This window comes from Hyla sarda, chromosome 1 (assembly GCF_029499605.1).
Source record: "Hyla sarda isolate aHylSar1 chromosome 1, aHylSar1.hap1, whole genome shotgun sequence".
Classification (NCBI taxonomy): domain Eukaryota; kingdom Metazoa; phylum Chordata; class Amphibia; order Anura; family Hylidae; genus Hyla; species Hyla sarda.
The window spans coordinates 172,863,454-172,889,464 of NC_079189.1; the positions used below are offsets into that span (position 1 = coordinate 172,863,454).

General features: G+C 47.5%; 1 protein-coding gene across 5 annotated transcripts in view; it reads right to left on the reverse strand.

The window, feature by feature from the left end:
• ADAD1 (adenosine deaminase domain containing 1) overlaps positions 1-26,011 on the reverse strand; it is a 190,310-nt gene that overhangs the window by 54,608 nt on the left and 109,691 nt on the right. The gene's annotated exons all lie outside the window — the stretch shown is intronic.

The window sequence follows — 26,011 nt, forward strand, 5'->3', positions numbered from 1 at the left end:
AAACTACTGGGAACCCCCACCCGTGCGACTGTACCCTAAAAACACTACACTACCACACAAAATAAAAAGTTAAAAACACTACATATACAAATACCCCTACACAGCCCCCCTCCCCAATAAAAATGAAAAAAGTCTGGTACGCCACTGTTTCCAAAACGGAGCCTCCAGCTGTTGCAAAACAACTACTCCCAGTATTGCCAGATAGCCGTTGACTGTCTAGGCATGCTGGGAGTTTTACAACAGCTGGAGGCACCCTGTTTGGGAATCACTGGCGTAGAATTCCCCTATGTCCACCCCTATGCAAGTCCCTAATTTAGGCCTCAAATGCGCATGGCGCTCTCACTTTGGAGCCCTGTCGTATTTCAAGGCAACAGTTTAGGGTCACATATGGGGTATCGCCGTACTCGGGAGAAATTGCCTAACAAATTTTGGGGGGTATTTTCTGCTATTACCCTTTTTAAAAATGTTAAATTTTTGGGAAAACAAGCATTTTAGGTAATACATATGCAAAAGTCGTGAAACACCTGTAGGGTATTAAGGTTCAAATTACCCCTTGTTAAGTTCCCCGAGGGGTCTAGTTTCCAAAATGGTATGCCATGTGTTTTTTTTTTTTTTTGCTGTCCTGGCACCATAGGGGCTTCCTAAATGCGGCATGCCCCCAGAGCAAAATTTGCTTTCAAAAAGCCAAATGTGACTCCTTCTCTTCTGAAACCTGTAGTGCGTCAGCAGAGCACTTTTCACCCCCATATGGGGTGTTTTCTGAATCAGGAGAAATTGGGCTTCAAATTTTGGGGGGTATTTTCTGCTATTACCCTTTTTAAAAATGTTAAATTTTTGGGAAACCAAGCATTTTAGGTAAAAAAATATATATATTTTTTTTACATATGCAAAAGTCGGGAATCACCTGTGGGGTATTAAGGTTCACTTTACCCCTTGTTACGTTCCCTGTGGGGTCTCGTTTCCAAAATGGTATGCCATGTGTTTTTTTTTTGCTGTCCTGGCACCATAGGGGCTTCCTAAATGCGGCATGCCCCCCAAACCATTTGTCGCTCCTTCCTTTCTGAGCCCTCTACTGCGCCCGCTGAACAATTAACATAGACATATGAGGTATGTGCTTACTCGAGAGAAATTGGGTTTCCGATACAAGTAAAAATTTTCTCCTTTTTATCCCTTGCAAAAATTCAAAAATTGGGTCTACAAGAACATGCGAGTGTAAAAAATGAAGATTTTTAATTCTCTCCTTCACTTTGCTGCTATTCCTGTGAAACACCTAAAGGGTTAATACACTTACTGAATGTCATTTTGAATACTTTGGGGGGGGGGGGGGGGGTGTAGTTTTTATAATGGGGTCTTTTATGGGGTATTTCTAATATGAAGACCCTTCAAATCCACTTCAAACCTGAACTGGTCCATGAAAAATAGCGAGTTTGAAAATTTTGTGAAAAATTTCAAAATTGCTGCTGAACTTTGAAGCCCTCTGGTGTCTTTCAAAAGTAAAAACTCATAAATTTGATGATGCAAACATAAAGTAGACATATTGTATATGTGAACCCCAAAAAAATATATTTTGAATATCCATTTTCCTTACAAGCAGAGAGCTTCAAAGTTAGAAAAATGCAAAATTTACATTTTTTTCATCAAATTTTGGGATTTTTCACCAAGAAAGGATGCAAGTTACCATAAAATTTTACCACTAAGTTAAAGTAGAATATGTCACGAAAAAACAATCTTGGAATCAGAATGATAACTAAAAGCATTCCAGAGTTATTAATGTTTAAAGTGACAGTGGTCAGAATTGCAAAAAACGCTCCGGTCCTTAACCCCTTAAGGACACATGACGTACTGGAACGTCATGTGTCCACTCCCGATCTATAACGCGGGGCCACGGCGTGGCCCCGCGTCATAGCGGGTCGGGCCCGGCCTCTAACAACGGCCGGGACCCGTGGCTAATAGCGCGCGGCATTGATCGCTGTGCCGCGCGCTATTAACCCTTTAGACGCGGCGTTCAAAGTTGAACGCCGCGTCTAAAGTGAAACCGAAAGCATGCCGGCTAGCTCAGTGGGCTGTTCGGGATAGCCGCGGTGAAATCGCGGCATCCCGAACAGCTGACAGGACAGCGGGAGGGCCCCTACCTGCCTCCTCGCTGTCCGATCGCCGAATGACTGCTCAGTGCCTGAGATCCAGGCATGAGCAGTCATGCGGCAGAATCATCGATCACTGGTTTCTTATGAGAAACCAGTGATCAATGTAAAAGATCAGTGTGTGCAGTGTTATAGGTCCCTATGGGACCTATAACACTGCAAAAAAAAAGTGCAAAAAAAAAGTGAATAAACATCATTTAACCCCTTCCCTATTAAAAGTTTGAATCACCCCCCTTTTCCCATAAAAGAAAAAACAGTGTAAATAAAAATAAAAATAAACATAAATGGTATCGCCGCGTGCGGAAATGTCCGAATTATAAAAATATATCGTTAATTAAACCGCACGGTCAATGGCGTGCGCGCAAAAAAATTCCAAAGTCCAAAATAGTGCATTTTTGGTCACTTTTTATATCATGAAAAAATGAATAAAAAGCGATCAATAAGTCCTATCAATGCAAAAATGGTACCGTTAAAAACTTCAGATCACGGCGCAAAAAATGAGCCCTCATACCGCCCCATACACGGAAAAATAAAAAAGTTATAGGGGTCAGAAGATGACAATTTTAAACGTATTAATTTTCCTGCATGTAGTTATGATTTTTTCCAGAAGTCCGACAAAATCAAACCTATATAAGTAGGGTACCATTTTAATCGTATGGACCTACAGAATACATATCAGGTGTCATTTTTACCGAAAAATGTACTACGTAGAAACGGAAGCCCCCAAAAGTTACAAAACAGCGTTTTTTTTTTAATTTTGTCGCACAATGATTTTTTTTCCCGCTTCACCATAGATTTTTGGGCAAAATGACTGACGTCATTACAAAGTAGAATTGGTGGCGCAAAAAATAAGCCATCATATGGATTTTTAGGTGTAAATTTGAAAGAGTTATGATTTTTTAAAGGCAAGGAGCAAAAAACGAAAATGCAAAAACGGAAAAACCTCCGGTCCTTAAGGGGTTAAGGTGTAAAATGGCCTGGTCCTTAAGGGGTTAACGGAAAAGGTCAGAAGTTCAGGCACAGATAAAGAGACTAATGTCTGAAGTTGAAGCTTTGGAGGAAAGAAAAGCGGAAATGGCTGACAACAGCGAGAAAAGGTTGATGGGGCTGTAACCAGAGTGCCAGATCCACCTGGTAGCCTACAAGACCAGCAGGCCCCGTACAGTGGGTCCCCTGCACAGCAGCCAGCAGTGTCACCTGTCGACTCAGGGGAGGACAGTGACAGCAGCAGCCAGGGAGGGGCGCTGATGGCCCAGATCAGATTGCTGGAATCCCCAGTGTGTCCTCAGAACCTGGTTTTTGGGAGATGAACTCCCAGATGAGGCACCTGGGGGTAAGAAGAAGAAAAAGAAGACCAAGCCAAAAGCAGCAACAAGTGGAGTTACATCTACACCCCTCTCCCTGTAAACCCTGAGTCAGCCGCAGGGTCAGTTCATTGTGCGAGACCTGTTACGCAGCCCAGCCCGTGTTCTGTGGTGGACTAGGTGCAAAGGTGCAGGGAGAGAACAGGTACTAAAAGGGCACAGAGCTCCATGCCTGTTTGCAGTAGCAGGGATGGAGCAGAGAATGCATCGGCCGAAACGCCAGACAGTGAGGGCGGCCCAGTGGTGGGCAGAGAGGCAGACTCCGGTGCTGTAGTTCACTCCCCTGTAGGGGAGGGGGGGGGGGGTTAGGTGGTGACTCAGCCTCGGAGGTAGTCGCAGTGGCCAAGGACATTGTAACAGAGGCTCCCAAAAATAAAAGGAAAAATATTGCTTTGCATTGGCACTGCTGATCCCATTGATCAGCAGTGCTTGATGGGACTGGAGAAATTGCTGATGAGGCGGAGGGCACTAATAAGAGCAGGGCTGGGGCCTCCTCTAGACTGGGTAAGCATGCTGCCCGGTCCCTTAAAGGGCCAGCGTAGGTTGTCCAAGTGCCCTGTGATGCCGAGGCAGAAGAGACTGAAAAATGCTCATCATCATTATCATGATGTAGGGTCTGGTCCGGTTGCCCCCAGTGGTGACAGACCCTAGGAGTTATTCAAATGTCACTGATGGGGAAAGTAGGATACTTTCCTGGTCACCTGACTCTAGGGACAGCATACTGCAACGATGTCTCTAGGAAACTCTGAAATAGTGGGAAAGGTCGACCAATGTAGAGGGTAGGGCAGTTGATCTGTCATTACTGTGGTAACTGGGAGGGAGTGCAGGGGATTGATAATTGTTTACCTGTGACTGAACCAGTAATGTTTTCCAAAAGTGAAATGGGGTGTATTGTAAAATGTGGTGACAATGCATTGCCAATGCCAAAACCTAGTGAAGATGGGCTAGGGGGAGGGGTTGGTGTGCCCCTGGTGACATGTAAGGATGAAGGACCAGCAGTGAGTGATATGTCCCAATCCTGTGAGCCTAAGGAGGAGGAGGGAAGGAGTGATAGCCCTGTGTATGATGCCTGTATTGTTATGTCTGGAACTGAGGGGGAGGAAGGTAAACCCCAGGGAGGCATACCAATGGTGGCAGTGGTAACGCGTCAGCAGCATGCCAGGGCTGCAGCTTTAAAAAGGAAGGGAGGATGGTGATGCAAGGGGCAAGCTGTGTGACTTGCAAGCCCCAGCAGAGGAAGGTGGAGATGCTAGTTCACCTGGGGGAAATGTGCTCCCTGATACCACGAGATGGGGGGGAAGGAAATGAGCATTTCCGGGAAGCTCTGCGCAGTGACCCTTCCCTTGAAGGGCTGAGACAACGTGCTGAGCATACAGGTGTTGACACAGAGGGGCATCGGGTATATTGGGAAAATGATATCTTGTACTGGGAGTCCCTTTCCAAAGGCATGCTAGGGGCCCAGGAGAGAGAAAGGCAGTTAGTGGTTCCTAGGCAGTACAGGAAAGAGCTGCTGAGGTTGGCTCATGAGACCCCCCTGGCAGGACATTTGGAAGTGGCCTATGCGGTCATAGAGAAGGAATGTCTAGCTGTGGTCTGGGCTTTGCAAAAATTACAGCCATACCTGTACGGCAGGGATTTTACTGTCATAACTGATCACAACCCACTACATTGGTTGGACAGACTGTCCAGGAACAATGGCACCTTGAAATAAATGCTAAAAACATTTGTAGAATCGGAGGGCAGAGAATGGGGAAAGTATTTACCCCATCTGTTATTTGCTTACAGGGAGGTACCCCAAGAGTCTACAGGTTTCTCGCCCTTTGAGTTATTGTATGGTCGCGGGGACCGCTAGATTTAGTTAGGGGAGAATGGGAATGGGGCTACATGCCCCTGAGACTTCTGTGGTGGAGTATGGTCTGAGATTCAGGGACAGGATGCAGGCATTGACTGGGCTGGTACATGACAACCTCACAGCAGCACAGTCCAGGCAGAAGTACTGGTATGATCAAAATGCAAGGGACCGGGTATATGAAGTGGGACAGAAGGTAATGGTTCTGAACTAAATCAGGCAGAATAAGTTGCAGGCTGCCTGGGAGGGTCCCTTCCCCATTTTGCAGTGCCTAGAACCCACCACATGTGTAGTTGCCCTTGATGAGAAAGGTCAGAGGCGGAGACAGTACCACATTAATATGGCATACTATGACCCTGAGAAGGTGGTACTCAGTGTATGTAGTGCACCAGAGGAAGGGCTGGGTAGTGATCCCCTACTGGACCTAGTGGAGGAAGCTAAGAGCCAGGGATCCCTTCAGGATGTGGAGATCAATCTACAGCTTTCAGAGGAAAGAAAAAGGCAGCTAAATGAGGAAATAGGCCCCTTCAGTGCCATCTTTGCCTGGGAATGCAGGGCCTGTGGTGTCAAGAGAAATAGATGGTTAAGGGAGACAGATCTATCAGCCTGGATAGGCAAGATCTCTCTGTCCCCATCTTAAGGGGGAGGTGTCAGGCCCAAGGCCATATTATGGAAACATACATGTGTTTTTATTGTATCTGTGTATAACCTAAGACCTGGGGGTGAGAGGTCATTCAGACTGTGGGTTTGTGTATTGCATTTTACTGGGTGTCTGGCTGTCTGTTTGATTACATCTCCTTTGAAGTCAGAGGCCTTTTGAAGCAGGATGTAAGGGGCACTCTGGTCCCATCATATAATCAAACAGATAAGGGTCAGGAAGAGAGATCCCTGGTGGGATTTCTTCCTCCCAAGAAAGCAGATATGATATTTAAACAATACTAGACTAAAAGTTGGGTGTTCAAGGCTGTGCAACAAGCTGACAAGACCATCCTAAGAACAGCACTCTCACTGAAGGACTGCTATACCATCATGCTGTAAGAACAGCATTTTTTGCCTGAACTTGTCTTGCTTAACTCTTTTATATATTGTTATGCCTGTATGTCATTTGTTCCTGTATTTTTATATATTTAGCACTGTGATACCTTTTATCAGATTAAATGTTTAATTAATCAGCTCTGGTCTCTGATCTCTAAATATATGAGCTCACCTTTCTGAAGGCAGCTCTGGTGGAAACACGTTTATCTAAGGGTTAATTTGGTGACTTGCTGGGACTAGTTGTGGATACCCAGAGGTCTGGCGGCTTTAACCCTTGCATTATCACACTCTCTCTAATGTCTTAGCTGGACCGATAGGGTGTGATCGTGACAACACCCCCTTACACTGTTTCCCCCCCCCCCCCCCCCCTCCCAAATAAAAATGAAAAAGTATTGTACGGCAGTGTTTCCAAAACGGAGCCTCCACCCTGTTTGGGAATCACTGGCATAGAATAACCCTATGTCCACCCCTATGCAATCCCTAATTTAGTCCTCAAATGCGCATGGCGCTCTCTCACTTCGGAGCCCTGTCGTATTTCAAGACATTTGATTAGAGCAGATATAGCAGAGAAAAAGGAGAGTAGACAATCATTTTTAAGAACACAGAAAGTGGGGACGTTCCCTTGTAGGTCATGCCAAAATTGTAACCGTATAATTAGGGGTGATAATGTAATACATCCTTCACGTGGGAATAAAATTAAATTAAAATGTTTTCATGCATGCGATTCGAAACAAGTTATTTATATGTTAAAATATCCATGTGGAATGGCATACGTGGGACAGACAGTTCGTGCAATGAAAATTAGATTAAATGAACATAGAAGCTCCATCAGGTTGTTTAAGAAAACAGAGAATGGAGATAGTGTATCCGAAGATTATAGTCGAGAGAAATTTGGGGAAACGAGTCTGGCTAGACATTTCGTCACGAATGGGCATCAGATAAGTGAGCTAAAATGGTTAATACTGGAAGAAATAGAGGGCATGAATAGTGAACAGATAAAGAAAAAATTAAACCAAAGAGAAGTTTTTTGGATACACTGTCTTGATTCTCTAGCACCTAAGGGAATTAATGAAAGCTGTAATTTTAATGTTCACAAGGCTTCAAAACAGAAAGTGAAGTGCTGGCACTGCTCTCCCTCTATGCTCTCCCTTAAATGGTCTATATGCACACTCTAGCTAGCAGCGTATCTTCGTGTGGTGGTGCTCATGTAGTATAGTAGTGACGAGGTGAATACAAATCCATATAGTTGAGAAGAAAGTACAGGCGACTCACCACGTTGTAGTAACTTCGTGTTTGTTACTGGGACATGCAGGTAAAGCGGCTCCACGCCACACCGGGATGCCGAACACTAGTGCGTTAACTGATGACAGCTGTTTCTTTCCGTTCAGGAACTTCAACAGATCGTCTCCATTCACCTGTGCACGTGACTATATATCTCCTCCTTCATTTGTGACGTCGTGCCAAGGTGAGCGGAGTTTCAATCTTACAAATAGATTTACCAATATTAAATTTATAGAAAAATTACTTATAAAACATTTCATTATTGTATATAAGTGAAGATAGCATATCTGCTGTGGTAAAAAACTGTTTAAAACAAGACTACTAAAAACAGAACTATTTGTAGCTACACCGATGTTTAGAGGAAGACTCCCATATCTATTCTATCGTTTAACCCTCTCATGTCTTGAGCTTCCGTTCTCAATATCCAACGGGCTTCTATTTCTCTTAATTTTTTCACATTGTCTTGATCTGGTTTTATTTTGACTTTTTCTATGCCTAAAAATTTTTTATATTTTTGATGTTTCCTGCGTGTTCAGAGACCACATGTTCTATCAGTCGCGGTGAACCTTTTTTTGTTACTATAGAGTGCATGTGTTTTCTGAATCTAATATTCATGGGTCTGATTGTACTGCCTATGTAAAATCTCATGCATTCACATATGATTGCATATATCACATTTTTGGATCTACAACACATGAAATCTGTTATTTCTCTAGTAATACCCCCTATGTTTATACTGTTGCCAGTTCTAAAATGGTGGCACCAGTTACAGTTTCCACATTTTTTATTTCCTCTGATTATTGATTTATTTAGCCAGTTTTCTTCTGTTCTTTTTTCCGTTATTTTACTTTTTACTAGTTCATCTTTTAAGTTTTTCGTTCGCTTGAACGCTATCATGGGTTTTTCTATTTTTATTTTACCAAGAATCTGATCTCTTTCTATTAAATGCCAATTCGTGTATATAGATCTTTTTATTAATTCATGCATAGGACTATATTTAAATGTAAATGTAAACCTCTCTTTCTTTATATCCTCATCTTTTATTCTAGTGTGTTTTCTGTGTCTCCTATTTTTTAATAGTGTACTTCTGTCAATTGAAGGCAAAGGGGTACCTCCCTGAGAGGTTCAAAAGGTGCGTCTTGGAGAGCGCCTAGAACTAAGTTCAAATCCCAAGGGGGAGAAGGGGACCGGTAAGGAGGGACAGCGTGTGCCACGCCCTGAAGAAAGGTCCGGACATGCGAATTGGAAGCAAGAGGACGCTGAAAGAGAATAGAAAGGGCCAAAACCTGACCCTTAAGGGAGCTGAGAGTCAGCCATTGTTCCAACCCCGACTGCAAAAGGAGAGGAGACTGGGAACGGAAAGAGTAACTGGAGAAAAGGTCTGAGTTACGCACCAACGAAAGTAAGACCGCCAGGTACGGTGATACATTTTCACAGAGGAGGGCTTGCGAGCCCTGAGCATGGTGCGAATTACCAGGAAAGAGAAACCGCAGGCCCTTAGAACCGCGGTATCAACCGCCTCGCCGTTAAATGCACAGACAGTAAATTGGGAGTGGCAAAGGGGACCCTGTGACAGTAGGTCTGGACGAAGTGGAAGACGGAACGGAATGTCGTCCAGGAGCAAGACCACGTCGGCGTACCATGCCCTTTAGGGCCAGTCTGTAGCCACCAGAATGGCGGGGACTCTTTCCGCCTTGATCTTCCTCAGAACCCTGGGAAGGAGGGGAAGGAACAGATAGGGCAGGACAAAGCCCAACCACGGAATTTCTAGGGAATCCACGGCTAGAGCCAGGGGGTCCTTGGACTTCGACACAAACGTCATAATTTTCCGGATGTGTCGGGACGCGAAGAGATCCACGTCCGGGGTCCCCAAGAGGTCGCAGATCTGTGCGAACACCACAGGAAGAAGAGGAGACCACTCTCCGGGGTCGGCTGAGGACTGACTGAGGAAATCCGCTTCCCAGTATAGCACTCCCGGAATGTGAATCACCGAAATGGCTGGAACTTCGTGTTCCGTCCAGAGGAGGATCTTTGTCACCTCGGACATGGCTGCCGAGCTGCGAGTGGCGCCGTGCCGATTGATGTATGCCCCAGCCGTGGCGTTGTCCGACTGGACACGGACAGGGTGGCCCTGAAGCAGGGACTCCCAATGCTTCAGACAAAGATATATCGCCCTCAGTTCCAGGATGTTTATGGAAAGAAGGGCTTCTTGGGGAGACCAGAGGCCTTGAACCGTATGATCCTTGACAACACCCCCCCCAGCCCGACAGACTAGCATCTGCCAGTGGAGGCGAAGGAACAAACGCCCCTGAAGAAGGGGGGAGCGGAGCCACCAGCGCAGAGACCGACAGGTCCGAAGAGGGAGAACAATCTTGCGATCGAGAGAGAGAGGAGACCTGTCCCACCGGGCAAGAATCGACAGTTGAAGAGGACGGTAATGAAACTGGGCAAAGGGTACGGCTTCCATGGCTGCCACCATCCGACCCAGGACTTCCATGCAAGTACGGATGGTGACCGGGGATGGTATCCGGAGGGAGCGGACTCCCGACAAGAGAGCCAGACGTTTGTCCGGCGGGAGGCGAATCCGAACAGAGTCCCAGTCGAATTGAAGCCCCAAGAAGACCAGAGACTGGATGGGGGAGAGAACAGACTTGTCTCGGTTGACCATCCACCCAAAGCGACATAAGTTCTGAAGAGTGAGGCTCACATTCTCCAGAGCCTGGGCTCTGGTGGAGTGTACTGAAGAGACAAAAAGAACAGAGGAGCACAATCCTAGTGTATTATCAAAAACATTAAAAGCAAAGTATTCAACACATATGTGCTCACCAGAGTTGGTTATGCTCAGAGCATAACATCTACAACAGCCCATCAATAGTGGGTCAGCAGCCCAGGAGAACCCGATCATCCAAGGAGGTCGGCAGGCAGTAGTAAAATAGACAATTAAAAAGGAAAACATTTTCTCCAAAGCCAAGCGCTTCTCCCAATAAAAAGTTATCTTTATTCAGTCAGGAAAGACATAAAAAGTTGGTATAAAAAGCACTTTCAACGCGTTTCTAGCTCGGACTGAGCTCTTGATAAAGAGCTCAGTCCGAGCTAGAAACGCGTTGAAGGTGCTTTTTATACCAACTTTATGTCTTTCCTGACGGAATAAAGATAACTTTTTATTGGGGGAAGCGCCTGGCTTTGGAGAAAATTTCTTCCTTTTTAATTGTCTGTTTTACTGGGCTCTGGTGGAAGCCTTGATGAGAAGGTCGTCCAAGTAAGGTATCACTGATACCCCTCTTGACCGTAACAGAGCTATCACGGTTGCCAGAATCTTGGTAAAGACTTGTGGCGCTGTGGCCAGACCGAAGGGGAGAGCTACAAATTGATAATGACCTTTCTGAACCGCAAAGCAGAGGTACCGCTGGTGGCCTGGAAAAATTGGAACAAGGAGGTAGGCATCCTTGATGTCCACCGAGGAAAGAAACTCCCCTTGATCCATAGACACCACCACTGAACAGAGAGATTCCATTCGGAAATGGCGGATCAGAAGATGTTGGTTGAGACGTTTGAGATCCAGGATTGGCCGCAGTGTACCGCTTTTCTTGGGGACCACGAAAAGATTGGAATAGAAACCATGAAAATGTTCCCTTGAAGGAACCGGGACAATGACACCCTGGATAAGAAGGGACGGAAGAGCCTCCCGAAATTCCTTCGGAAGCGAAAGAGATCGGGAGCACAGGACTGAAAAAAACAATCCCTCGGAAGGGAGGCAAATTCTATCCGGTATCCGTTGGACACCACGTCCCTGACCCAGGAGTTCTGAATGAGCGTGGTCCAAATGTTTCGAAAGAGCAAGTGGCGACCTCCCACCCAAAAAAAAACTGCAGGTGGGGGCGTCCGTCCCTTCATGCAGAAGTGGGTTTGCGGTTCCCCGGTTTGGCCGCAAAACGGCCGGAACGGTTGGTGTCCGACTTCCAAGAGGGACGCGCTTAGAAAAAGGGAATCTTCTTGTCACGCGAAGGCGCCTGGCTGGACCCGTTAGAAGGGCCAAAAGTCCGAAAGGAAGACTTTCTGAGGAAAGTAGTGCTAGACTTGATTTGAGGTAATAAAGAGCTCTTGCCTGAGAGATAATCTCATCCAGGCGCTTGCCGAAAAATCGGGAACCGGCCAAAGGAATCTCGGTAAGAGACTTTTCGGATGCAGCATCCGCGTTCCATGCTTTAAGCCAAATGGAACGTCGGAGAGCCACTAGGTTACCGGTGGCAAAGGCAGCACAGCGAGCTGAGTGCAAGGAAGCAGACCACAAATCTCCAGCTTTGGAACATTGGAGGACCAGAGCAGACAGTTCTTCCGGGGGAGATCCTGAAAGAATGCCCTGACGGAGTTGGGAATACCAAACCGAGAGGGTGTTTGACAGGCGAAGGCAGGAAGGAACCCGCTGCTTCAAAGGCATACTTCGCTAAAGACTCAACCTTCTTGTCTGCTGGATCCTTGAAGGCAGCTGCATCCGCCAGCGGCAGAGTAGTAGCTTTAGAGAGGCGGGAGACCGGAGGATCCACCGACGGAGAGGAAGTCAACTTAGAGACGAGGTCCTTGGCGAAAGGATATCGCGCTTGAACATTTTTCAGTCCCTGAAACTTCTTCTCAGGGTGCTTACAGGCAGATTCTAGAATGGCATCAAATTCAGCGTGAGAGCTGAACACTTTGGGTGCCGGTCGGGCACGATGAAAGGATACTTCTGGAGCTACGTCCGAAGTTCCTGGGTCCTCTAGGTTAACCCCTTAACGACGCAGTACGTATATTTACGTCCTGCGCCGGCTCCCGCGATATGAAGCGGGATCGCGGCGCGATCCCGCATCATATCGCGTCGGTCCTTGCGCTCCTCAACGGCCGGGACCCGCTGCTAATACCACACATCGCCGATCGCGGCGATGTGCGGTATTAACCCTTTAGAAGCGTCAGTCAAAGCTGACCGCCGTTTCTAAAGTGAAAGTGACCCGGCTGCTCAGTTGGGCTGTTCGGGACCGAACAGCTGACAGGACACCGGGAGGGCCCTTACCTGCCTCCTCAGTGTCCGATCGGCGAATGACTGCTCTGTGCTTGAGATCCAGGCAGTAGTAGTCAAGCGCCGATAACACTGATCACAGGCGTGTTAATACACGCCTGTGATCTGTGTAAAAGATCAGTGTGTGCAGTGTTATAGGTCCCTATGGGACCTCTAACACTGCAAAAAAAATGTTAAAAAAAAGTGTTAATAAAGGTCATTAACCCCTTCCCTAATAAAAGTTTGAATCACCCCCCTTTTCCCATAAAAAAAATAAAAAAAATAAAAATAAACATGTGGTATCGCCGCGTGCGAAAATGTCCAAACTATAAAAATATATCATTAATTAAACCGCACGGTCAATGGCGTACGCGCAAAAAAATTCCAAAGTCCAATAAAGCGTATTTTGGTCACTTTTTATACCATTAAAAAATGAATAAAAAGTCAGATCAAAACAAAAATCATACCGATAAAAACTTCAGATCACGGCGCAAAAAATGAGTCCTCATACCGCCCTGTACGTGGAAAAATAAAGTTATAGGGGTCAAAAGATGACATTTTTAAACGTATACATTTTCCTGAATGTGGTTATGATTTTTTCCAGAAGTGCGACAAAATCAAACCTATATAAGTAGGGTATCATTTTAACCATATGGACCTAAAGAATAATGATAAGGTGTAATTTTTACCGAAATATGCACTACGTAGAAACGGAAGCCCCCCAAATTTACAAAATGGCGTTTTTTCTTCGATTTTGTCGCACAATAATTTTTTTTCCCGTTTCGCCATGCATTTTTGGGTAAAATGACTAATGTCATTGCAAAGTAGAATTGGCGACGCAAAAAATAAGCCATAATATGGATTTTTAGGTGGAAAATTGAAAGGATTAGGATTTTTAAAAGGTAAGGAGGAAAAAACGAAAGTGCAAAAACGGAAAAACCCTGAGTCCTTAAGGGGTTAAAGGTGTGTCTTATGGCCATAACCAACGAGTTCACCATGTCCACTGAGTCCGAAAGTTCCTCTGAGTCAGATGCCGAATCGGAAACCTCGTCCGCCAGTTCTCCAGGAGAGTGCAAACGAGTGGAGGCAGCCCTAGAAGAGGGAGACTCCGACAGAGTACGTGGCTCAGGGGACCCAGAGGGGTGACCACGGGAAAGTCCTCTGGAAGAGTGACGTGTGTGGCTTGAAGAAGCGGCCGGGCGAGACCTGCGAGTGGAACGCCAGTTTCTACCAGAAGACTCAAAGGATGATTTAGAGGAGACACCCCTAGTACGCTTGTGTGAAGCATAGGGAGAAGGGAAACGGGACCTTCTAGAGGGCCGGTGAAGGGTAGACCTCTCCAAGGCAGTCACCACAGAACGGGAGACCTGTGCCAAGTCGGATATAGATAGAGAGGAAGGAAACCCAGGCTGGAGGGGCAGCCGAAAATGAAAGCAAAACGACGCGCATGTCCGCAGTGAAGAAAACTCCGGTGCGTACATTTCCACACAGGCTGCCCAGATAAAGTGCCCCTCTACTGTAAACACACTGCCCCTTTACTGTGAACACACTGCTCCCCCATACAATAAAAAACAGTCCCCCTGCAGGGAAAAAAGGAGATTTTTTTTAATGCTTACCATAAAATCGCTTTCTCGAAGGATCCATTGGGGGACACAGACCATAGGTGTATGCTGCTATCACTAGGAGGCTCCACACTATGGCAAAAAGAGAAGTTGGCTCCTCCCAGCAGGGTATACCCGCCCACAGGCACCTGAGGTAATCAGTTTTAGTCCCAGAGCAATAGGAGAAGACCGACAGGTCAAGAGAAAACCACAAACTGTCCGAGCAATCAGAAGAAAGGGCAACTGAACACACCTTCGGACAGATAACTGAAATAGGAACACCAGAAAAAAGGGTGGGAGATGTGTCCCCCAATGGATCCTTCGAGAAAGAGATTTTACGGTAAGCATAAAAAAAAGTCTCCTTTTCTCTATCGGCTCCATTGGGGGACACAGACCATGGGACGTACCAAAGCAGTCCCTTGGGTGGGTAAGGAATCAGACAGGTGGAAAGTTGGACCACCGCCGTCTGTAACATCTTACAGCCCAGAGTAGCATCAACTGATGCGAAGGCATGAATCTGGTAGCACCTTGAGAAAGTGTACAAAGACGACCACGCGGACGCCTTACAGAACTGCAAGGCCGAAGCCACGTAGCGGAGGGCCCAGGATGCCCCGAAAAAATGGGTGGAATGAGCCAAACCCCTGAAGGGTGGGATTTTCCCCTTGCAGCGGTAAGCTCCCAAAGAGAGCAGACCGGATCAACCGAAAAATTGTGGTCGTAGAAGCAGGTCGTCCTATACAACGACCCTTCGGAAAAACAAAAAAGGGGGTCACACTGCCGAAAGGAAGAGTGACTGAGAGATAAGTCCGAACAGCCCTCACCACAACCAGGTTGTGGAACAAATGCTTCCAGGGATGAGAAGGGGCCGGACAAGAGGACGGTAAGACGATGTTCTCATTGAGACGAAAAAGTCAAAAACCATCTCAGGTAAGGACGACGGACCTGGAAGGAAAACAACTTATCCTGGTATACCACCAGGAAGGGAGAACGGCAGGAGAGAGCTACCAGTTCTGACACCCTCCTAACAGAGGTAAGAGCAATAAGGAATGCCACCTTCCGGGAAAGTAGGCGAAGAGAAATGTCCCTGAGAGGGTTAAAAGGGGCATCTTGCAGAGCACCTAAGACCAAGCGTAAGTCCCAAGGGAAAAAAGGGGACTGATAAGGAGGGGCCGCTTGTGCCACTCCCTGAACTAGGTTCAGACATGATAATTGAACGCCAAAGAATGTTGAAAAAGAATGGAAACGTCCGAACCTCTGACCCCTAAGGGAGCTGAAAGCCAACCACGACCGGAGAAAAAGGCTGAGTTTCACACCAACAGAAATAAGACCACCAGTATGGTGGTAAATCTTTGCAGAGGAAGGCTTGTGAGCCCTCAGCATGAGCAAAAGCAGAGACGGCAAATAGGGTTGGCACAGGAGACCTGATATAGGAGGTCAGGACAATGGGGAAGGTGCAGAGGTAAGTAGTATAGGAGCCTGACCACGACGACGTACCACGCCTGCCGGGGCCACGAGAATGGCGGGAACGCCCTCTGCTGTGAGTTTCCTCAGGACCCCGAAAAGAGAGGAAGGGGAGGAAACAGCTAAGGTAGGGCAAAGCACGACCAATAAACAGATAAGGTAGGGCAAAGCCCGACAAAGAAAGAGGAACGCTTGGTTGTGGCGGGACGTGCAGAGGTCCACACCTGGAGCGCCCCAGAGGTTGCAGATCACTGCAAACACCTCCGGATGAAGGGACCACTCGCCTTGGACGGCTGAGGACCAGCTGAGAAAGACCACATCCCAGAAACGCCCGGAATGAAAAGCGATGAGATGGCCGGAAACCTGAGTTCCGCCCAGAAGGGGATTTCCCAAGAAACAAGCAAAGAAAGGATTGCCCTAGGCCCCAAGATGTTGAAGGGGAAAACGGCTTCTAGAGGGACCAAGGCCGGTCCTTGAAAACACCTCCCCAGCGCGACAGATTAGCAGGGAGAGGCAGGAAGGAACGCCCCCAAAAAAGCAAGGGAGAAACGAAGCCACCATAGAAGGGACAGACAAGACTGTTGAGTAACAATGGAGACCAGTCCCCCCGGAAGAGAATCACCAATTGAAGAGGTCAGTGATGAAACCGGGCAAATGGCACGGCCTGCACGGCCGCCGCTAACTGACCCAGCACATCCATGCAAAAGCGAATGGAAACTGGAGCAGGGTGCCGAAGTCCTCGGACTATTGATAAGAGAGTCAGTCGATTGGTCGGCGGAGTTGAAAGCGGGCAGATGCTGCGTCGAACTGGAGCCCCAGGAAAGCGGTTGGACTTGTCCTGATTGACCATCCAACCGAAGAGAGACAAGGTCTGGAGGTTGAGACTAACACTCTCCAGGATCTGGGCTCTGGCTGGAGCTCTGATCAGAAGGTCGTCCAAGTAAGGAATCACGGAAACAACTGTTGTCCGTAAAAGGGGCTATCACAGGCGCCAGGATTTTGTTAAAGGTCAGCGGAGAAGTGGTCAGACCGAAATGGAGAGCCACAATAAAAAATGACCGTCCGAAACTGCAAAGCGGAGGTACCGCTGATGACCGGAACAATGAGATGTGGAGGCAGGCATCCTTGATGTCCACCGTCAAACGAAAATTCCCCCTGAACCAGGGACGCCAGCACCGAACAGAGACTCCATTCGGGATGGTAAGCAGAAGATGCTGGCTGAGATACTCGAGAACCAAGATTGGGCGAACAGAAACGCCTTACTTGGGGACAACAAGGAGGTTGGAATAAACCTCGAAAACGTTCCCCTGAAGGAACCGGGACAATGAATGTGTGTGGTCCAGGCATCCCAGGAAGAGTAAGAGGCGACCAACCGCCCGAGAAAGGTCGGCGGGTGGGGGAGACCCATCAGATCGAGGCAGGCCTAAGGGTGCCTGATGGGGCTGCAAAACGGCCTGAACGGATAGCCGACCTCTGGGAGGGACAGGTCCGGAAGGAGGGAGCCCTGTTCCCCTGAAAGTGCCCGGCCGGACCCTTTGTCGGTACCCTGTGGTACACCAAAGGTCCGCAGAACCTGAAGGAGGACTTACGACGGAAAGCGGTTCTGTGAGCAGTATCCAGAGGTAATGAACTCTTTTCCGCCCGACGCCTCACTTCATGAAGGCAGTATCCACATTCCAGGCTTTAAGCCACATGGAGGGACAGTGGCTACCAGGTAGCTTGTGGCAAAGGCAGCACAGTGGCTGCGCATGGAAGCAGAACAAACAAAAACTCCAGCTGCGGAGCATCGGGAGCTAGATTAAATAAATCCTCCAGAGGGATCTTGAAGACTACCCTGGCAGAGATGGGAGACCATACTGAAAGGGCCCTTGACCCCCAGGCCGAAGCAAAAGCTGGAAGATCCTGCTGTCTCAAAGGCAAAGATTGCCAAAGTCTCCACCTTCATGTCGGCTGGATCCTTGAAGGCAGCTGCATCAGCCAAAGGCCCGGTAGGCGCCTTAGAGAGGCGGGAGACTGGCAGATCCACAGTTGGAGAGGAGGTCCACCGAGCAATGAGGTCCTTGGCAAAGGGATACCGCGCTTGAACCTTCTATGTTTCCTGAAACTTCTTGTCAGGGTGCCTCCAGGCGAATACCAGCAGGGCGTAAAATTCAGCTTGAGAGCTGAAGGTCTTAGGTGCCGGTCGGGCACGAAGAAAAGGAGACTTCTGGAGCCACGTCTGAAATTCCTGGGTCCTTTAGATGGAAGGTGTCTCTTATGGCCGAAGCCAAAGAGTACACCACATCAGGCATCCGTCCGTTCCTTTAAGTTGGAGGCAGAATCAGAAACCTCATCCGCAAGTTCTCCAGGTGAATGGGAACGAGGTGAGGCAGCCCTGGTGGTTGGGCACGATTAAATGAAACTTCCAGTTGCCACGTCCGAAGTTCCTGGGTCCTCTAGATGGAAGGTGTCTCTTGTGGCAGAGACCAATGAGTGCACCATGTCCAACATATCTGTGTGGTCCTCTGAATCAGACGCTGAATCGGAAACTTCCTCCACAAGTTCTCCAGGTGAATGGGAACATGTGAGGTGGCCCTGAAAGAGGGGGAGACTGACCAGGTACGTGGGTCTGGAGAGCCAGAGCAGCGACCATGGGAGCGTCCTCTAGGGGAGCGACGCTTGCTACAGGGCGGAGTAACGGAGCGATGCCTGTGAGGGGAGCGCCTGTGCCTGCCAGAAGACTCGGATGAGTCAGATGAAAAACACCCCCATGACGCTGCAAGAGCATCAGTATAGGGGGAGAGTGGGAGGGCCTCTCCAATGCAGTCACCACATAACGGGAGACCTGAGCCAAGTCGGATAGAGACTGGGGGAGGGAGAGAACCCTGGCTGGAGGGGCGGCTGAAACCACCGGGTCTGAAAGACAACCGGGGTAGAATAGCAGGAGGGTCTGGGGGAGCAGTGGAGCAGGCAGAACAAGTGGTTCAGCAGAACCAGACATTTTTGAGATGCAGCTTTTACAGATGTAATGAGTGGCTAACACTCCAGTTAACAGTTTAGAGGGAGCAAATGGGTTCAGCAGAACCAGGCATTTTGGAATTACAGCTTTTACAGAAAAAATGATGAACTAACGCTCCAGTTGTCTGTGCAGCCCAAGTCTGTGACCCCAGGGCAGCTGCTGTGAGAAGAACTCCGTTCTAGTATAGATAGAGAAGGGAGAAATGCCGGCCAATAGCAAAAGAGGGGCAAGCCAGGAGCAGGGGCACTGCTGATTGGCCCCTGCCTCTCACAACGCGTGCACAGCGCTGATTGGAGGCTAATTCGCGCCTCTTAGAAGCCCCAACAGAGGGGGCGGAGCTAGAGTGCCCTCAGCTTCTGACAAGAAGGTCAGTAACGGCACCCTCCCCGCTCCTCTCCCTGAGCGCACATGTCATTCGCATTTGCGCTTGCGGGGAAGCGAGCGAGCGAAACGCCGCCGGCAGCCGACTGCTGCCGAAGGCGAAAGTAAGCCGGCGCTTCATGCGCCCGCATAGTAAAAACGCTGCGGCTGTCAGCCGCTTAAGGAAACACACACACATATATCGTTCAGGAAAGTGAAAAGTATGAATAAAGCTGTGCCCCAGTCCAAAAATGCTCCTGCTCCCCCCAGCAATAAATATGGAAAAAAAAACCCTGTCCAGGCCAGCCCCTGAGAAAAAGTGGGCAAAAAGTGAGGGTCTCCAGAGGTTGCAAGGCTGTACCTAAGGAGACAGGGAATATACTCACCTCAGTCAGAAGAACTTACCTAATGAAGTCTTCTTTGAGGTCTTCAGTCAGCTTTCTGTCACCTGCATCACGCCGAGCTACCATGTGCGAGCAAGGCAAGCAGGGAAATAGGGGGAACCTGACCCATAAGGTACAACCCCAGGCACTGACCGTTGGCGAGAGGGGGTTAACAGCGCATGTACGCAATGTCTGTGCCCCCTCAATCGCAATGGTGAGACAGTGAGCCGCAGTTCCTGAATCCCCTCCTGAAAACATATGAAAACTAACACATCCCTAACTAGGAAAATAATAAAACATAAGACCTGGTCTGAGAGAACTCCAGACCATGTGCACCTCCTTAAACACTAAGCTAAAACTGATTACCTCAGGTGCCTGTGGGCGGGCATACCCTGCTGGGAGGAGCCGACTTCTCTTGTTGCCAGTGTCGAGACTCCTAGTGACAGCAGCATACACCCATGGTCAGTGTCCCCCAATGGAGCCGATAGAAAATAAAACTATTACATGGCAAGCCCCAGCTTCAGGAAGAATAGTGGTCCAAAACAGGGGTCTCCAGCTGTTGCAAGACCTAAGGAGAAAAAAATACCTGTGCTGAAGAACTTGCCTAAAGAAGTCTTCAGAATGTAGTCTTCAGTCAGCATTGTCACCTGCAGCAAGCCAAGCTCATAGCAAGGCGAAGGGGAGGTAGAGGGACCCAGACCCATGAGGTACAACCCCAAGCGCTGACCATTGGCGAGAGGGGGTTAACAGTACATCCAAGATGCCTGCCACCTCTCGCAATGGGGAAACAGTGAACCGCAGTTCCTGAGTCCCCACCTAAAAACAGAAAGAAAAAGGAATAAAGCACTAACACTTTCCCTAAACCTAAAAAATATGAGACCTGGTCTGGAGAACTCCAGACCAGTGTCTACCTCCTTAAAGGGGTAGTCCAGTGGTGAAAAACGTATCCCCTATCCTAAGGATAGGAGATAAGTTTGAGATCGCGGGGGTCCGACCGCTGGGGCCCTCTGTACGGGGGCCAGGCTCTCCGGCCAGATAGCGGGTGTCGACCACCACACGAAGCGGCGGCCGACACGCCCCCTCAATACATCTCAATGGCAGAGCCGGAGATTGCAGAAGGCAGCGCTTCGGTTCTGCCATACAGTTGTATTGAGGGGGCGTGTCGGCCGCTGCTTCGTGCGGAGGTCAACACTCCCCCTTCCCGCGGGCTGTCGGGGCTCCGTACAGGAGATCGCAGGGGGCCCCAGCAGTCGGACCCACACGATCTCAAACTTATCTCCTATCCTTAGGATAGGGGATAAGTTGTTCACCACTGGGTTCACCACTGGACTACTCCTTTAAGACACTATGCTAAAAACTGATTAGTTAAGTGGCCTGGAGGCAGGTATATCCTGCTGGAAGGAGCCGACTTTTTGGTTACCATAGTGTCAAGCCTCCTAGAGGCAGCAGCATATACCCAAGGTCTGTGTCCCCCAATGGAGCCGATAGAGAAAAACCATTACAGAAAAACTCACTCTCCAAAATCCTATTGTCGCTCCTTCCCTTCTGAGCCCTCTACTGCGCCCGCCGAACACTTTACATACACATATGAGGTATTTCCTTACTCAAGAGAAATTGGGTTACAAATTTTGAAAGGATTTTTCTCCTTTTACCCTTGTAAAAATTCAAAAACTGGGTCTACAAGAACATGCAATGTAAAAAATGAAGATTTTCCCCTTCACTTTGCTGCTATTCCTGTGAAACACCTAAAGGGTTAACACACTTGCTGAATGTCATTTTGAATCATTTGTGGGGTGCAGTTTTTATAATTTAGTCATTTTTTGGGGTATTTCTAAGAAAGCGCTTCAAATCCACTTCAAACCTGAACTGGTCCATGAAAAATTCCGATTTAGAATTTTTTTTTAAAAAATTGGAAAATGGCTGCTGAACTTTGAAGCCCTTCCAAAAGTCTTAGCATGTAAACTTTATGATGCAAACATAAAGTTGACATATTGTATATGTAAATCAATATATAATTTATCTGGAATGTATATTTTCCTTACAAGCAGAGAGCTTCAAAGTTAGAAAAATGCAAAATTTTCTAATTTTTCATCAAATTTTTGAATTTTTCACCAAGAAATGATGCAAGTATCAACGAAAATTTACCACTAACAAAGTAGAATGGGTCACAAAATTTTTTTTGAAAAAATGGCCGGGTCCTACAGTGAAAATTGGCTGGGTCCTTAAGGGGTTAATCAGCTGCTGGAGTTTGCACCCTGGCTCCTTTCGGGGGCTCAGCATTGCTCTGTTCCAGGCCGCAGTACATTTAGTGCTGTGCTCAGTGTCCGAGAGGCTGTAGAGCAGGGTAGGGCTGGCCACTGGAAGTGGTACTTTCTGTCCTTTGATCAGGCAAAAGCGTTTGATCGAGTTAACCATGAGTACCTCTGGTCTGTTCTTCTGAGATATGGCCTGCCTGGGGAATTTGTTGATTGGCTTAAGACCTTGTATGAAGGGGCAGAGAGTTTCCCGATTGTGAAGGGTTGGATTGGCTGCTCTTTTGAGGTTGGGTCTGGCATTCATCAGGGTTGTCCTTTGAGCCTGTTGCTGTACGTATTTGCAATTGATCCTTTCCTTAGGAGGATTGATTGTGGACCGTTGGCGGGGCTGAGAATGGACCTGGCAGTGCCGGATTCGGCTCTGAGGGCGATAGCGTATGCTGATGATGTCACCGTGTTTGTCTCCTCTCAAGAGGAAGGCCGATGGGTGATGTCAGAGGTAGACCGCTACTCTGAGGCATCCGGGTCCAAGATCAGTCAGGGTAAGTGTGAGAGTCTCTGGCTGGAAGGTGGGGATCCCATGTTTGATCTCCCGGACACCCTTCCAGAGCCCCAGGAATCTGCAAAAGTCCTTGGCATCGAATTTGGCCAAGGGGATTACCCCAAACAAAACTGCCACAGGCTTAAGATCACCACTCAGAAGGTGGATCAGTGGAAGGGTTGGTCATTGACCCTCCGGGAAAGGGTTAACCTGTTCATAACATTCCTGCTTCCTTTGCGGATATATCTGGGCAGCGTATGCATGTTGCCAGAACCACTCGGGACACGGGTCTACAGTTTGTTCTTCTAAATGTTATGGGGGAATAGACTGAACCTAGTGAAGAGGGAGGTTCCTGGAGGGTTGTGTATGGTCAACCCCGTGGTATTCCTAGTGAATACCTTTCTTAAGATCAATATTGCAAACCTCTGGAAAGAGAGAGCGCCTCTGTCGGTATCCTCCTATAGGGGATGTTTCGGCCTTTCTTCCAGGAATGGGAGACAGGAGGGCAAGTGAAAGATCTTTGCACACCACACGGGCATCTCCCGGCTTATGCTACCTTGGTTCTGAAGGTTATTCGTCGGTGGGGTCTGGGGATGTGGGAGATTAGGACTCTGAAGGAAATTCCTTGACAAGAGGGTCCTGTCTTCTCATTTCCAGAGGCCATTGGCGCTCAAGGATTGCCCAAGTCGGAATCTGGAGGTGGGTTTAGGGCTTTTGAATACTATCAGGATCCCCTTGAAGTTTTGGGACTTGACTTGGCACTGATTCCATGGGAAACTGTGTGTGAGGGACAATCTGAAGTGCAGGAGCTCTGAGGACCGGGGATGTCCCCGCGCGAGGAGTGTGGAGGCATGCTGGAAAGCATAGAGCATTTTCTGCTTCATTGTCCCTTTAACACAAAGGTTTACAATAGGGTGGACGCTTCCATTGGTTGGCCTAGGCTGGCCAGTCTATCCTATGTGGAAAGGTCCTATGGGGCATTCAGACACCTTGCAGGCTGGGACCGGAGCACTTTATTCCTACTCAGCTACTACACGTGGAACACATGTTGTTTTTTGTCGATGCTGTGTAAAATCTTCCCTGTGGGTGAGGTGGTTAGGAAGATACCGGGTGACCTGGTGAAGGTGCGTTCTCTGGATTACGAGAGACTGGGTGCTGGCAGGGCCTCTCGTCTGTGGAGGGGCTCTGATTTTAAAGTGCTTGTTTCCCTCTGGTTGTGGGCCGATGCTGGCACATTAGTCTTTTTGTTTTGTGCTGTAGGTATATGGTAATATAGGGCTTGCAGGCACTGAACTTGGGCTGTGTGTTTGTTTTTTATATTGTGTACCATTTTTGTATATATTTGTAATGTTAGTGTATTTTTATATATTTAGTGTTTGTATATTAATATTACTGTTTTTTTTTCCCCTAGGGGTTGGTTTTTGAACACTGTGTTGGTTAGGTTGGGAGGTGGGGAAAAGGTGGGGGGAGGTGGGGTTTATATGGGACTCTAAATATACCAAAAAAAATAAAAAATTCTGGACTGGTTCATGGACATCTGTTATGTACTGGGGGCATGGGATGCAGGACCAGCTCAGGGACAAAAAAAAAAAAAGTATTTTCCGTTTGTGGCGTTTGGTGGTTTGTGACACAGATTAATTATTTTGGGTAAGAAAAATGCAACCGGACAAGGGATTTTTAGTTTAGTTTATTAGTATTAAGGTAATAATTATGATTAGTGTTATTATTAGAGTAGGATTATTATCATAATAAAGTAGTGTTAAGTAGTTTGCACGTGTGGGGTAGTTGTCATATTGGTGTGAATGTGGCTGGACCAGGAAATAATTTGATGGACATTTAAAGACTTATATGGACTCATTATGTGTATAATATTGTAAAGGTGTATGTATTTTGTATTATTGTTATGGAGGTGATTATTATTGTAACGTTTTATATATTTTTAAATAAAAGGTCTACAGGAAATAACTTCCTGTACGCCCTTTTCCTGGTCGCCTTCCGTGACGTGCTCAGGAGCTGAGCGCGGGTAATAGCAGGGTGGCCACAGTGATGCCCGAAATTAATCTCTTAGACGTGGCATCAAAAATTTTAAAAAGCACACCCGGGTGCTCAGCGGTGCTAATCGGGACCACCGCGGTGTCCCCATCTGCTGAGAGGACAGCGGGAGGGCCTTTACCCGCCGCCTCCTCCTCGTCCGATCGATGATCTGATGCTCCAGTCAGCCATGGCAGGCTGGAGCAGCAGAGCACTGATAACACTGATCAATGCTATGCTATCTGAAGATTGCATGTAATAGCCCTCTATAGGACTATAAAAGTGTTTTAAAAAAAAAAGTGATTAAACCCCTTCCCTAATAAAATTTGAATCACCCTTCCCCAAGAATAATAATTCTCCTGTTGAGCTTTGTCTACTCCTGTCATATGATCATCCTCATGGGTCCTTCAGCCACAATCATTACTCTCCAGATGAGCTCTGCAACCCCCCCCCCCCCCCCTCCTTACATGTACTGGCCACATGACTGACATCACCACAGGTCTTTCAACTACAGCATGTAGCAGGTACAGAGAAGGTTTTGGTCGGGCAGTCACTGCGGTTGTGTTGTATGTGGAGATCTCTGCTCCTCTGTGACTGCCCGTCTAAGTCCTGCATAATGACCTGCCAGTCTGCCCCTGGGAGCGGGAAGTAGATGTACCCTCCATGATGCATGAACAAAAAAGAAATGCTGGTTTCCTGCCAGACCTCAGATCAGAGACTCGAATATGGCACTAAAAGGCACTCCACCAATAAGATTCCATGTCCATGCCTGCAAAGTCTAATGGTATCAGGTGCAGGAAGAGTTCAAGAGAAGCATGATTGTGTGCCTTATGCTTGTACCAACAGATGCATGCTAACAAGTAGGGGAACACCATCTATCACCAACCCTTGCCACCTGACTTATTTCACCTGACCCTGTGGCCAGCCACAGGACCAGAAGGAGGTAAGACCTCTTGTGTTTACCCCTAACAGGATCAGTAAAACACTGAGGGGTTGCTGTGGGAGGGAGCTTTTATCATCTTTGTTCCTGTACCTATTAGGAACTATGGGGTACATCTCCAGTGGTGCTGTTATGTGGATGACCTGAAAAAGTGGCATAAAGGTTGTCATAATATTTTTTTTCTGTCTAGGACAACTACGTAAATATGGATGATACCATAGAATCCATGCAGGACCTGCATTCTGTGTACAAATCACAGGCCCAAACTGTTATATCAGGAAAGTCTGACAGGGCCTTATATGTTAGAGAGGGGACATTATAATGTGTATTATTCAAAAGGCACAACTGTAGAATAGACTGTCATAAAAAATACTGGATTTGAGCTGCTGATATAATGCTGTCAGTATCGGGGTCCAATGAATGCTTACCTAACACTAAAGGAAAGTGCTTAGTGGTTTGTAAATAGCATTCACACAAATAGATGTTAAATTGTGACCATTCTAAGATTAAGAAAGCAAGCAGAGTGGGGAAGCATTCATTATTTGTAGCACTGCCAGCTGGTCACTAAAGGGTAAAACTGAGTTTCATCTACAACAGCCGGGGTCTCCAGAAAGGGGCTCTGACTCTTAGAGAGAGATCGTATTGCATAAGACACATGCTACAACTGCTTAAATGAGACCGCCGAAGATAATGAGTACCACACTCTGCAATGGATTGGCTATGAGACAGCAACTGCCGCAAA